We start from the raw sequence: 12,717 nt of genomic DNA on the forward strand, positions 1-12,717 counted from the left end.
ACATATTGTATGATTTCATATGTGTGAAATGGCCAGAAAAGGAAATATATAGGAAAAAAACCAGATTAGTTGTTACCCCTGGTTGGGGGTGGGTCTGAGGCGTGAAGGTAAACAGGAAAGTGGAATCATTTTGAATTGTGATGATGGTTGCATAGCTCTCTAATTTACTAAAAGTCATCAAATCATATGCTTGTGATTGATGAATTTTATGGTGTGTAAACATACCTCAATAAAATCTAAAAACTGGTATATGATAGAGTTAAAATTATTATTAAGAATACTAACATAACACAGAATAATCGTTAACTCTATTATAATAATTTCACAAAGTATGAAGCATCTTGGAATAGTGCTGTAAAATTCTAAGTAAGTTTTGTAAAGGATATCTCTTATTGCTTCATAACATACAAAAAAAGAAAATTGTAAGAGCCTCATTATTATCCTTGGTGTATCTCAAGAAATTTTCCCATTCAGAAATAGTCTTGTCCATCATGATAATAATAATTTCAGATAGTTATAAGAAAAACTATTCTGAAGTTACAATATGCATTATAATAAACTATTGTACAAACAAGAAAAAAACAAAATTTGCTCCATATGCCAGCTATTAAAAGAGAGAACAATAATTGCTAATAATTAATTCTGGCATTAGCTTGGCACTAGATAATACAATGAACAAAAGAGTGATACCATCTCAGATAGTATCCATCAAGGTCTTCTCAGATTAACATAATTGTCAATTGTCAAACTAATTGAGAAATCTGAGACCATTGTCCTTATATCTTTTATGGAGTTTCTTTCCTAGAGATTGAACAGAAGCTCAGTTTTATATTCAGACAGAACAGCAACTTGATAAAATAGTCATTTTGTGCTGAAAAAAAATTTTCCTAAAAAATAGAAGATAAAATTAAAGCTAATATGCTTTCTTTGTCTTTAGATTTAAAATGTTTGAAAGGTCATTTCTACCTATGAAAACCATATATTCATATATTTAAGTAAATATTAGCTAATACTTAAGGGGATGTGGGAAAATTGATAATCCTGCATATTGCTGTTAACATTGTCAAAAGGAAAACAATTTATCAGTATGTATCTTGAAATAGAAAAATCTTCATGCCCGTGGCTAGTAGTCATCCTCTTTCAGAGTCTGTCCAAATTTCCTGCGACTTCGGTACTGCTTCAGTAGGTGCAATCTTGTTGGTTTACAGGGTATATATGGATGCAAGAAAGAATAATTTGGTTTAAAGAATATTAAATATTTGTGAGTTTCAGAGTGCCTGCCTGCATCATAATAAAATAATTGACAAAGATTAATGTAGGTGAAACCTCTTCTGCTCTCTGACATATTTTCCATAAATGCTCCTAAAATTCAGCTTCATCACTTTGTCAATCCATATCCCATGTGAACTCATAAGGATATTACCAGAAGAACTGGGCAGAATGAGCCCAGAATTGTGACTCTCAAGACTAATGTAAAAATGGCTGTCAATTCATTTCCCATTTGGTAAGTTATTTTTTTATCTTTTTATGACTTCTGGCACCTTGTGACTCACAGTCCCTGCCAATGAGCATGGTCAGAGTCCTCGTTTGGATCCCCAAGCTTCTGATATCTTTGTACCAAGGATGTCATTTAGGTAACCAGATGATAAATGCAATTCCTACTGTAGGCTCAGAAAGAGGTCACAAAGGCTGAGAAGAGAACAACAGTTGCCTGGTAATCACACTCTCTAAACCAAGCGGCTGGTTCATCTACGCAGGATTTGCAAAGACGGTGACATGAACAGATCAACCCTCTTAAGCTGATATAAGAGGTTGAGATTAAAAAGTTAAGATAACTAATTTCATTTTTGTTGTTTCTTACTTCTGTTTTATAGTTCTTTTTGAAGCATAATATTCAAAATATAAATGCACATATTATAAGCAACAGTTGAATACATTTTATGAACTAAAATTACCCATGAGATGAACACCAGATCAGAAAATAGAATATTGCTAGCACCACATATTCCTCACTCAACTTTTTTCTAGCTAGTCACCACACTATTCTTTACTAGTAACACAGCATAGAGTAACTTGGCCTGTGTTAAGACTTTTATATAAATGATATCATATAGTGTGTAGTCTTTTGTGCCTGGCTTCATCTTCTCAGTATTGCATTTTTGATATATTGGCATGTGCAGTTGTAGAATGATCATTCTTAATACTATATATCATTTCATTGTATGACTATACCACCATTTTATTTTTTATTCTTTGTTAATGGGTAATTGGGCAGTTTTCAGTTTGGGGCAATTATTAATAGGGCTTTTAAGAATACACTTTTGTTTATCATACGTGCACATGTGCCTAAAGAGTGGAATGACTAAGTCACAGAGAGTGAATATGTTAACCTTTAGTATATAATGCCAAAGTATTTTTCAAAGTGATTGTATCGATTTATACTCCCACCAGAAATACATAGAGGTTTCAGTTTCTCCACATCCTCACTAACACTTGGTATTTTCTTTTTCATTTTAGCCACTTTACTGGTTATCTAGTGAGTGTGTAGTGGAGAGATGATTTATTTCAAGAAAGATTTAAGTGTACTGTACTTCACCTCACCTCAATTTATGAGAGGAGCTTCAGGATCCCTAAGGAGAGTTTCAAATATGTTTCCAAGGGTGTGAAGAACAAGGGGACAGACGTGACTTACACCCATGAATTCTAAAGGCAAGATCTGTGGCTTGTGCTGGCCCTTATTGATGGTAGAGTAGAGACGGCTGCCCTGCGATCCAGCTCCTTTTCCAGCAAAGGTAGAGCACAGGCAAAAGTTTTCTGGGGACCAAATATGACCTTGAGAAAGGGGTACAGTCTGGAGTTTTCTTAGCATTTACTCCAGCATAGATGACTTACTGGGGAAGCATAGGAACACCAAATGAAAGATAAACAGCTAAAAACCCAGGGGGCAAGGATGAAGGTACATAGAGACAGCTAGACACGAGGCATTCCCCTCACCAAAGGGTTGAAATGAGAGATCCTCAATAGGAAAATTGCTAAGTACTCCATTAATGTATGTCATGGTGAGAGAGAGGCATCATGGAAAAATACTATAACCAGTGTTTTCTAACACCAGGTTCCAACTAAGCCAGTCATTTACCCAGTCATATAGTGATTAGCAAACAACTAAGACAGAAATCCAGTTCACATCCTTTTCCTGCTGTAGGTTTCCAGTACTCAAGCAGATCTGAGTTTGGAAGGAGAAAAGTTTAACACTGAATAATGTTGGTATTTGAAATAATACTAAGTTGGAGTAGTCATTATGAAACAAAATTGAATTTGTTAATGCTTGGAAGAGATTAAAATATTTTTATTAGTTAAGAGAGACTGGAAAAACTAGGGAGCATGCCCAGAATTTTAGCCAGGAACAGAGAACAATTGTTACACAGTAAGAATTAAAAGAAGGATGATTAAAAAGAATAAGGAAGAATTTCATACAATACAGGTGATTGAGTAAGTGTTTACAAAAACAAGACACTCAGGCAACCTCAATCTTGATTTCTCTTATGATATTCAGTTTTCCATAGATACAGTTTATAGGCAAGCAATAAACAGCAAGATTTTTGAAGTATGCATGAAAATTGCTGCAATGCTTTTCAATGGACAGTGATAACAGCAAGCCTGTGCCTTAATATGCTTGTGCTCCAAAGACTGGTTCATTGAACTGTTCTGAGAGCTATCAGTGCAGATATAGTCTTGCAACAGCTGTTACAGCAGCATCTGTGACCGAGATAAAGGCTATTGAAGTTTCTGTGCCACAAGTAAATGTCAGTGAAAGTTAATACATAGAGTGAGAGCATTCCTCAAACCCCAACAGAATCAGCTATTTCTCCACCACCAAAGTCTTTGTTCTTTAGCCTAGAATCTTTTCTTTAACACATCTGGTAAACCAACCTGGGCTTTCAGGAAACGGAGCAACAAAATTACCTAATCCTGTAGTAGAAGTCAAGAGGACATCCTCACTTCATAAAGAAGAATACTTCCTCACCATCGCGCACCCCCTCCCCTGCAAAAAAAAAAAAAAAAAAAAAAAAAAAAAAAAAAAAAAAAAAAAAAAAAAAACCCAGAAGAGATAAAACAAGTGAAGATGCTAACAGTCTTGCTTTGAGAGGGCATAATAATAAAACAGAAATAAAGAAACAACTTGATATAAAGAAAAATACCACTGAACCAGGAACCTAAGAGCTTTTCTGTTGGGCTCTCAGAAAACATCTTGTACAGATGTTTTCAACATTTCTCCTCTCCCAACAAATCCTATGCCTGTTGTTAAGGATTCAATAACACTGAGATTTAACTAGCCAAAACAATCTCAGGGGTCCATAGCTGTATAGGCCAACTCAACCTGTTCTTTTACTAAATCTGTTTGTTGAAAATCGCTTTAAAAAAAGAATAGAATGTACTAAATTAAACTAAAAATAAATATAGATTTATTTGGTGTCCTCCCTCACTGGGTTCAATCAGCATGTGGTCAAAAGTTCTAATTAGTACATGCATCCAAAATTGCTATTATTAATTTGTTAACAACAGTATAAGTGATGTTAGATATTGACAAACTTAGTTACTTTTTCTTAATTTGGACAAAGAAAGCTGACAGCTTTTCTTTTTTCCAACTAACATGTATAAATTCTCCATTGTGCTTTTATCCATCATACGAGGATTTTTTCATGTGACATTGCAATTATTTAAACTCTTGCCCTATCTTTCTTAATTCATTTTTCAAAGTTGGAGGATGGCCTTTGCATCTTTAGGAGATGCATTAATAGACTTTATTTTCACCATTATTGTATGCTATCTGTTATACAATATTTTTTCTTCCCACATTTTTGTTCTCTACAGTCACCTTACCTGCCCTCTCTTAACCTAAGAAATACGGTTATATTAACAGTGTCTGCATGTTTTGTGTAGCTATGGAATCAGACTGTAATTGCCAGACACAGACTTAGTCATTTTGTTTATATAATGGGGGAAAATTCAGTTTATTAAATATTTCACATAACTATATCCAATCTTTGCCAAACTGGAAACTTGGACATTTTCCACATAGTAATTTTTGGCTCTAAAAATATATTTTTTAATATTTTAATTGTGTAGTGATTTTTTAATTCTAGTATTCATGACATGAAGATCAGACTATTGTTTTCACATGATGTATGTAGTATCTTATGACTGGAGTTTGTTTTGTTTTATATTTAAACACATTTTATTTTACAAGAGCTACTTTACAAACAGATGATGTATTTGCTTACTTTAAAAAAAAAAAAGTTGTTTTAAAACAACTGACCAGCAGTTGTGGTTCACATCTATAATCCCACCACTTTGGGAGGACGAGGAGGGGATTGTTTGAGTCCAGGAGTTCGAGACCAGCCTCGGCAACATAGTGAGACCTCATATCTACAAGAAAAATCAAAAAATAGCCAGGCATGGTGGTGTGTGCCTGTGGTCCCTGATAGTCAGGAGGCTGAGTTGGGAGGATCGCTTGCACCCAGGAATTCAAGGCTGCAGTGAGCCATGATCATGCCACTGCACTGCAGCCTAGGTGACTAAACAAGACCTTGTCTCAAAAAAGTGAAAATAAAAACAGATGAAACAACAAACTTGAAAGGAAGAAAGGAGGGAAGGAAGGAAGGAAGAAAGGGAGGGAGCGAGGGAGGGAAGGAGAGAGGGAGGGAGGGAGGGCAAAACCCATCAACCTTAAGGGGAACGAATCGGGAAAGAAATAATAAAAGTGTTTAGTATTAAAAGAGTTGGGGTTGTGAATATATTTAACCATGCTCGATATTTTGAATTTTTACGATGCATATATATAACATTTGTAATTTTAAGAATGTAAAAATAAGAACTTGGAGCTGTTAACTTGGAACAAACATTAGAGAGTTAGGGGTTTTTTTCTCTCTCTCTTTTTTTTTTTTTTTTTTTTTTGAGACGGGGTCTCTCTGTCACCAGGTTGGAGTGCAGAGGTATGATCTACAGATAAAGACAGAGATAGATAGAGATAGAGATAGAGATAGAGATAGAGATATCCATATCTATTTCTATGTATGTATAATAATTATATACATATATATATGGTGTGTGTATTTCAAAAGCATTTTATTGCCTATTTTATTGTAGCTAGCTTTTTTTTTTCAGTTATAGTTGCAAAAAGTTATAGCAGGCATAGAACCTAGCCTTCCTGGAACCTGGAAAACTGTATAGCAATAAAAAGTAAAAAATCAGGCCGGGCACGGTGGCTCACGCCTGTAATCTCAGCACTTTGGGAGGCCGAGGCGGGTGGATCACGAGATCAGGAGTTCAAGACCAGCCTGGCCAAGATGGTGAAACCCTGTCTCTACTGAAAATACAAAAAATCAGCCGGGCGTGGTGGTGCATGCCTCTAATCCCAGCTACTCCAGAGGCTGAGGCAGAGAATTGCTTAAAACCTGGAGGGGTGGAGGTTGCGTTAAGCCAAGATCGTGCCATTGCACTCCAGCCTGGGCGACAGAGCGAAACTCCGTCTCAAAAAAAAAAAAAAAAGTAAGAATGACTTTTTATAAATGGTTTCATGTGATTTTAATGATATGAAATATTTTATGGGAGAGATGCCACAGTGTTAGCTAAATTATCAACTAATTCTTAGACAATATTACCAATATCAATGTCTGGAGCTTATTTCTAAGAAGTTATACTTGTAACCATGGATCAACTTTATGATGCCCTTAAGTTTAACAACCCTAAACTCTTTATTAGAGACAGGGATTACGGTCTTTAAACACACACACACACACACACACACACACACACATATATATACACACATACACACATAATTAATATAATAATTATGGGACATGTACCCTGCTCCTCGAGACTCCAAAACTCACCAAAACCAAACAGGAATACAGAATATTGTTAAGCAGAATTCTACTAAAAAACACATCAGCAAAATATGTAAAAGTAAATTCAAATTGCATGTTAGATATGTCTATCCTTCAAATCCATTGATCATCTAGCTACAGATTTTCCCCCAAATCCACTGCCCCAAACACCCTGACCGCTTGCCATTTTCCTGAATCCATTTTCTCCTTCAACTTAGCAATTGAACCATAGTCTGCCAGTGACACTCTTCTTTCTCTATTACAGAGAACAATCAGGGCTCCTTAATATCTACTTGTATAACCACTTATAATCGCCTGTTTAAAAATATCAAAACAAAAACCATCTGGACAGGAGATTCTAGGAAGGAGATACATTTATATTTACTTTTTGCAGATCCATTGAATGAATTTGTTCAGTCCATTTATTCTGAGGAATTTGAACACTATACTGCACTCTAAAGACACTGTATTGACTGAAACAGATAAAGCCCATGTAATTACACCGTTTACTGTTAAGGGGACAGAGGCTATCAAATTATCACATCAATAAGCACAGCTAGGAGCGATGATGAGTGCTACATAAAGGGAAACGAAGTTTGTTTTGTAAAATTGTACAAGGGACCTTAATTTCAATCGAAAATTTAAGGAAGGTCTTTCTGAGACGTAATCGTGTATAGCGTGTCCTTAAGGATGAGAATAAGTCAGGCATGAAAAGAGCAAACAAGAAGATGCACAAAAGCCCTGAGGTAAGAAAGTTATTTGGGGGTTTGAGGGAATGAAAAACGGTCAAGAGTGAGTAGCATGGTGGGGGGGGGGGGTGGAGGGGGGAGGATGAAATGTGAAAAATTTGTGGAGGAGGGCAGAAGTCAGCTCCCAAAAGGGCTTTATAAAAAGATTTAGTATTTGAGATGCTATTTTGGGTATAATGGGAAGTGCATGAAAAATATGGGGGGGAAGGCATAATCTAATTGGCATTTTAAGAAAATCATTCTGCAGTTTATTAAGCATAGAGCCACCAATAGCAATTGATGGCACCTATTTTCATAAATGTAGAAGAGCTTATGAAATTGGGGACATATTACACAAATCAGGTATAAGATAAAAGACTCCTTTTTAGAAAGAGTTAAGTGTCAGGAAACATATTCAATTTGTCCAATAGGAAAGAAATTGCCTATTAGAAGCATAAGAATTCCAGAACACATTTTCTAGTAGAAACAACATACATAAACTTTCTCATGTAGATAAAGGTTGCAAATGCTTGAAATGCCTTTTCCCATGTAATCATCAAATGGAATATCCTGTTTTAAATATTCCCATATAGCAAAGCAATGTAAGGTCATATAGATAGAATTTCATAGGACAAAAGTTATTCTAGGTTAAGTAAAAAATTGCAGGTCTAATTTATATTGGCTTTGCAGTCACACACTTCTTTATAGCTGGCTGTGTGACTGTCACAGTGAAGAAGAGATCTCCCTATATTTGAAACTATATCACTTGAAGCACTTATTAATATGTATCATATGCAATTAATTACATAAATCTTATGTTCAGGTGTCACTACAATGGCTGAGGGACAATACACACAGCACTACCAGCACATAGTATGTTCTTGGTACCAACCACTCAGTGAATATGAGTAACTATATAATGGGCTCAATAGGTACTTCTTCAATCAAATTTATATATTTTGAGAAATGACTGAATTGGTTGCCTGCGTCTTATAATAAGGAGGAAATGATAGAGGGCCACTATCTGCTAAAATTAGTTTTATACATAAAAGCAAAAATATGTCACATTAACCTTATGCCAATATTCAGAAAATTTTCTGAAGCCCTTGCTTCCCTTTTTTGTACAGTTTTGCATACTCCTAACAGTGAGAAAGGATAAGTTTAAATTTGTCATAGGTTAGTCTGTTCTCTCAGTATATTTTCTTCCTTGCCAAACTGTTACGGGGTCTTTAAAATTTGAATTATCACTGTAATTCGGAGGAAGTTATGCTACTTTCCAACCAGTCTGAGCTCTTAATAGCTAATTCACACATGATGACATGTGAAATATGCTTTATTTTGTACTTTAGGAAACTGACTGGTATATTGTGCCTTTCTCTTCTGGATGTTGCAAACATAAGTTTGGAATGCTCCCAAACATAAAAGACAAAACCATAAAGCACAATTGGCCGGAACCCTCCCTACAATTTTTCATAACATTCTTTCCCAGTCTTTCAGGGGAAAAAATGCTTCATCTTTTCTTCCTATGAAATACAAAAATTCTGGCCCTGATTATTACCGATTTTTATCCATACTCTTAGCCTATTGAGACATTCAATTAATTGAACTTTCCCTACAAATAAAACAGGTCCCAATTTTGAAAATGATTTATGTCATTTTTTAGAATTTGTTTTCAGAGAGACCCACCAAGGATCCTATAATCCTAAACCAGTTGTTGGTTTTCTGTAATATATGAAATTTTGTTTTGCTCTCTGCATCACAATGATCAACATTATAAACAAAAGGATAAGATAGCCCATAGAATCTTCTTTCTTAAGGTCCTGAGTAAAATAAAACAGAAGTTGGCCCATCTGAATTTGCTTTCCTTTCTTTCCAGCTTTATTGAGGTATAATTGACACATAAAAGTTGTATATACTTAACGTGTATAATATGATGTTTTATGTAAATACCTATTGTAAAGTGTGTATCACAATCAAGCTGATTAACATATCCCTCACCTCACATATTTACCGTGTGTGTGTGTGTGTGTGCGCGCAAGTGTGTTAAGGACGGTTAAGATCTACTCTCAGCAAATTTCAAGTACACAATGCATTATCATTAACTATAGTGGCCATGCTGTACATTAGATATCCAGAGCTTATTCATCCCACATAACTGAAAATTTGTATCCTTTGAGTAACCTCACCAAATTTCCCCCTCCACCACCACCACCACCTCCCCAGTTCCTAGCAATCACCATTGTACTTTGTGCTCCTAAGGTTTTTTCTGAGGCTTAATAATATTCCATTACACATACACACACACAAAAAAATACACACACACATTTTCTCTATCCTTTCATCCATCTATAGGCACAACAATCTAAGTAGATTGTTTCCATATATTGGGTACTGTGAATAATGCTGCCATGAACATGTAAATGCAGATATCTCTTCGAGATAGTGATTTTATTTCCTTTGGATATACACTTAGATATGGACTTGTTGGATCATATGGCAGTTCTTAATTTTGTGAGAGATCTCCATACCATTTCCCGTAACATACATTCCCACCAACAACATATGAGGATTCCCTTTTCTCCACATCCTTGCCAACCCTTGTTATATTTTGTCTTCTTGATAATAGCCATCCTAACAGGTGTTAGGTGATATTGCATTATGGTTTTGGTTTGCATTTCCCTGATGATCAGTGATGTTGAGCACATTTTCATATACATTTGGCCATTTGTACATCTTCTTTGGAGAAATGTCTGTTCAGATCTTGACCCCTCTGAATTTGATTCTTATTCAACATTTGGCAGGAAGGGGAAGTGGAGAATTGGGGAAGAAATTTGAGAAGTAGTTGACTTAAGAGTTTTGGATTAAGAGCTGCTCCTCTGTCCAACTCTTTGCCTGTTAGTTTTGGGGCTTTTGATTGTGCAGAATTGGAGAAATGGGCCAAATAAAAGATAATAGAAGGTGGGAAGATTTTATTTGTATTGGAAACAGAAGAGAGTAAGTCATAAAGACTGGAGGAATTGGACTGTATCTGTGACAATGGGACAGTATGGGCTGGAGTAGAGTAGGTTATGGAGTTTGGGAGCATTTCAGTAGAGAAAGGTGAAAGTCTCTGATTTCACTACTGTAATGTAATTGTGACAAAGACAAAAGAAGAAAGAAAATTTTAAGTTATGTTAGTTGTTAAAAATACAAACATGCAAGCCATTTCTTTAGAATCTAAGGTTGAAAAATTAAATGGTTCTTAATTCATTTTGGATGATCAATTATTTTCATCTAATGCAAAACTGAGTTTTAGCCATTTGATACTTCAGCTTTATATGGAGTTAAACATTTAAATGAAGGTTTTCTATTTCTTTCACCTCCAGGTGAGGGCAAGAAAGTACAGCTCCAACTTGGGCTTATATTTTGTTATCTATATAGATACAGATGAAAATTGGCTTATATTTTACTATCTATATAGACATAGATACAGATAATGAAATAGCAGTCATTTACTGTGCCTTCTATGAGTTGGACATTTTGTATGCAGTATCTTTAATCATGACGAGGTAATTAATATTGTGCCAATTTTATAGATGGGAGAACTGGGGTTCAGAAATGTTAATTGGCTTGCTCAGAGCCACACAGATATTAAGTGAGCCTGCTGAGGATTTTAACCTATTATATAGAGTCCCCAAATCTATCACCCTTTCTACTCGGTCATTCTGCGTCCCATGCATTTTTCCTTCTAAGCAGAGAAAGTAAAGCAAAACCTCAAAAGAAACAACTATTAAATTTCTCCTTTCATCTTTCTACTGCCAGCATACATATTTACTTTCTTTTTTTTTTTTTTTTTTTTTTTTTTTTTTTTTTTGAGACGGAGTCTCGCTCTGTCACCCAGGCTGGAGTGCAGTGGCCGGATCTCAGCTCACTGCAAGCTCCGCCTCCCGGGTTCACGCCATTCTCCTGCCTCAGCCTCCCGAGTAGCTGGGACTACAGGCGCCTGCCACCTCGCCCGGCTAAGTTTTTGTATTTTTAGTAGAGACGGGGTTTCACTGTGTTACCCAGGATGGTCTCGATCTCCTGACCTCGTGATCCGCCCGTCTCGGCCTCCCAAAGTGCTGGGATTACAGGCTTGAGCCACCGCGCCCGGCCCATATTTACTTTCTAAACTTATTTTAAATCAAAACTAGAGAACTAATATCTGTTTTTATAATAGTACCTAATTTAAAAGAATAATTGTATGGTTCAATTGAAATTCATTTGACTTATTTCTTCACATAGACACTTCTTTTGGTTTGGTTGGCAGAATACCTATATAGAAATATGGTACCATTTGTTTGTGACACTGATAGATAATAAGTATTATTCATTTTTTAACACAAATCACAGGCAAATATGTGTTCTCAAAGACCCAAAGATTCATACAGGAAAGAGAAAAAAAAACAGTACTAAAGGTCCAATTCTCACAATAAAAGAAAATCACACAAATAGGAGACAGCAAGACTTCATCAATCATTTGCCTACCTGGGACACTGTCAGTGATATTCAAATTCAACCCTCTTGTCTTATCAGAATGTTTGTCTAGCAGTGTTCTTATGGATTATCTATTTTTGCTGAATAACTTGCAGCAGGGCTGCTAATCAAGAGAGAAAAGAAGCTGCCTTCGGTGATGAAAATTGCTTTCCAGTGACTGATTGTGCTAATCAATCTTCTGTAAGGGAAATCAGGAGTAAAAGATGGCCAATAATTGCAAAACACTGCTGCACACATGAGGAAAAATAATCCATGCACAAAGAACAGAAAGTAACTCTTAAGAAAATGTTGCAGAGTTGGCTATTTTGAAGTATATATACCTTGGAAAGCAGTTTTTCACAGTTTAATACCTAAACCTTATTTTTAATATGTGGGTAAGAACTATGCCTACTTTACTGTCGCATTATAATATTTGATGGCACTTCACAATTTGAGAGTAATCCAGGATTTCTCTTTTATAACTAATTACAAGTTATAAAAATTGTCAGGATTGCTACTGCAGGGATTACATTTAGCCTCTGATTATTATTTTCTGCATGTGATAACAAAAATGAATTAATGGCAGTTAAATCTTAATTTTTAAT

The 12,717-nt window shown here is 35.6% G+C and overlaps 1 long non-coding RNA gene across 1 annotated transcript in view; it reads right to left on the reverse strand.

Moving 5' to 3' along the window:
• Positions 1-12,717, reverse strand: part of LOC105490342 (uncharacterized) — a 178,427-nt gene that overhangs the window by 27,241 nt on the left and 138,469 nt on the right. The window lies entirely within an intron of this gene.

The sequence above is a fragment of the Macaca nemestrina genome, chromosome X (assembly GCF_043159975.1).
Source record: "Macaca nemestrina isolate mMacNem1 chromosome X, mMacNem.hap1, whole genome shotgun sequence".
NCBI lineage: Eukaryota > Metazoa > Chordata > Mammalia > Primates > Cercopithecidae > Macaca > Macaca nemestrina.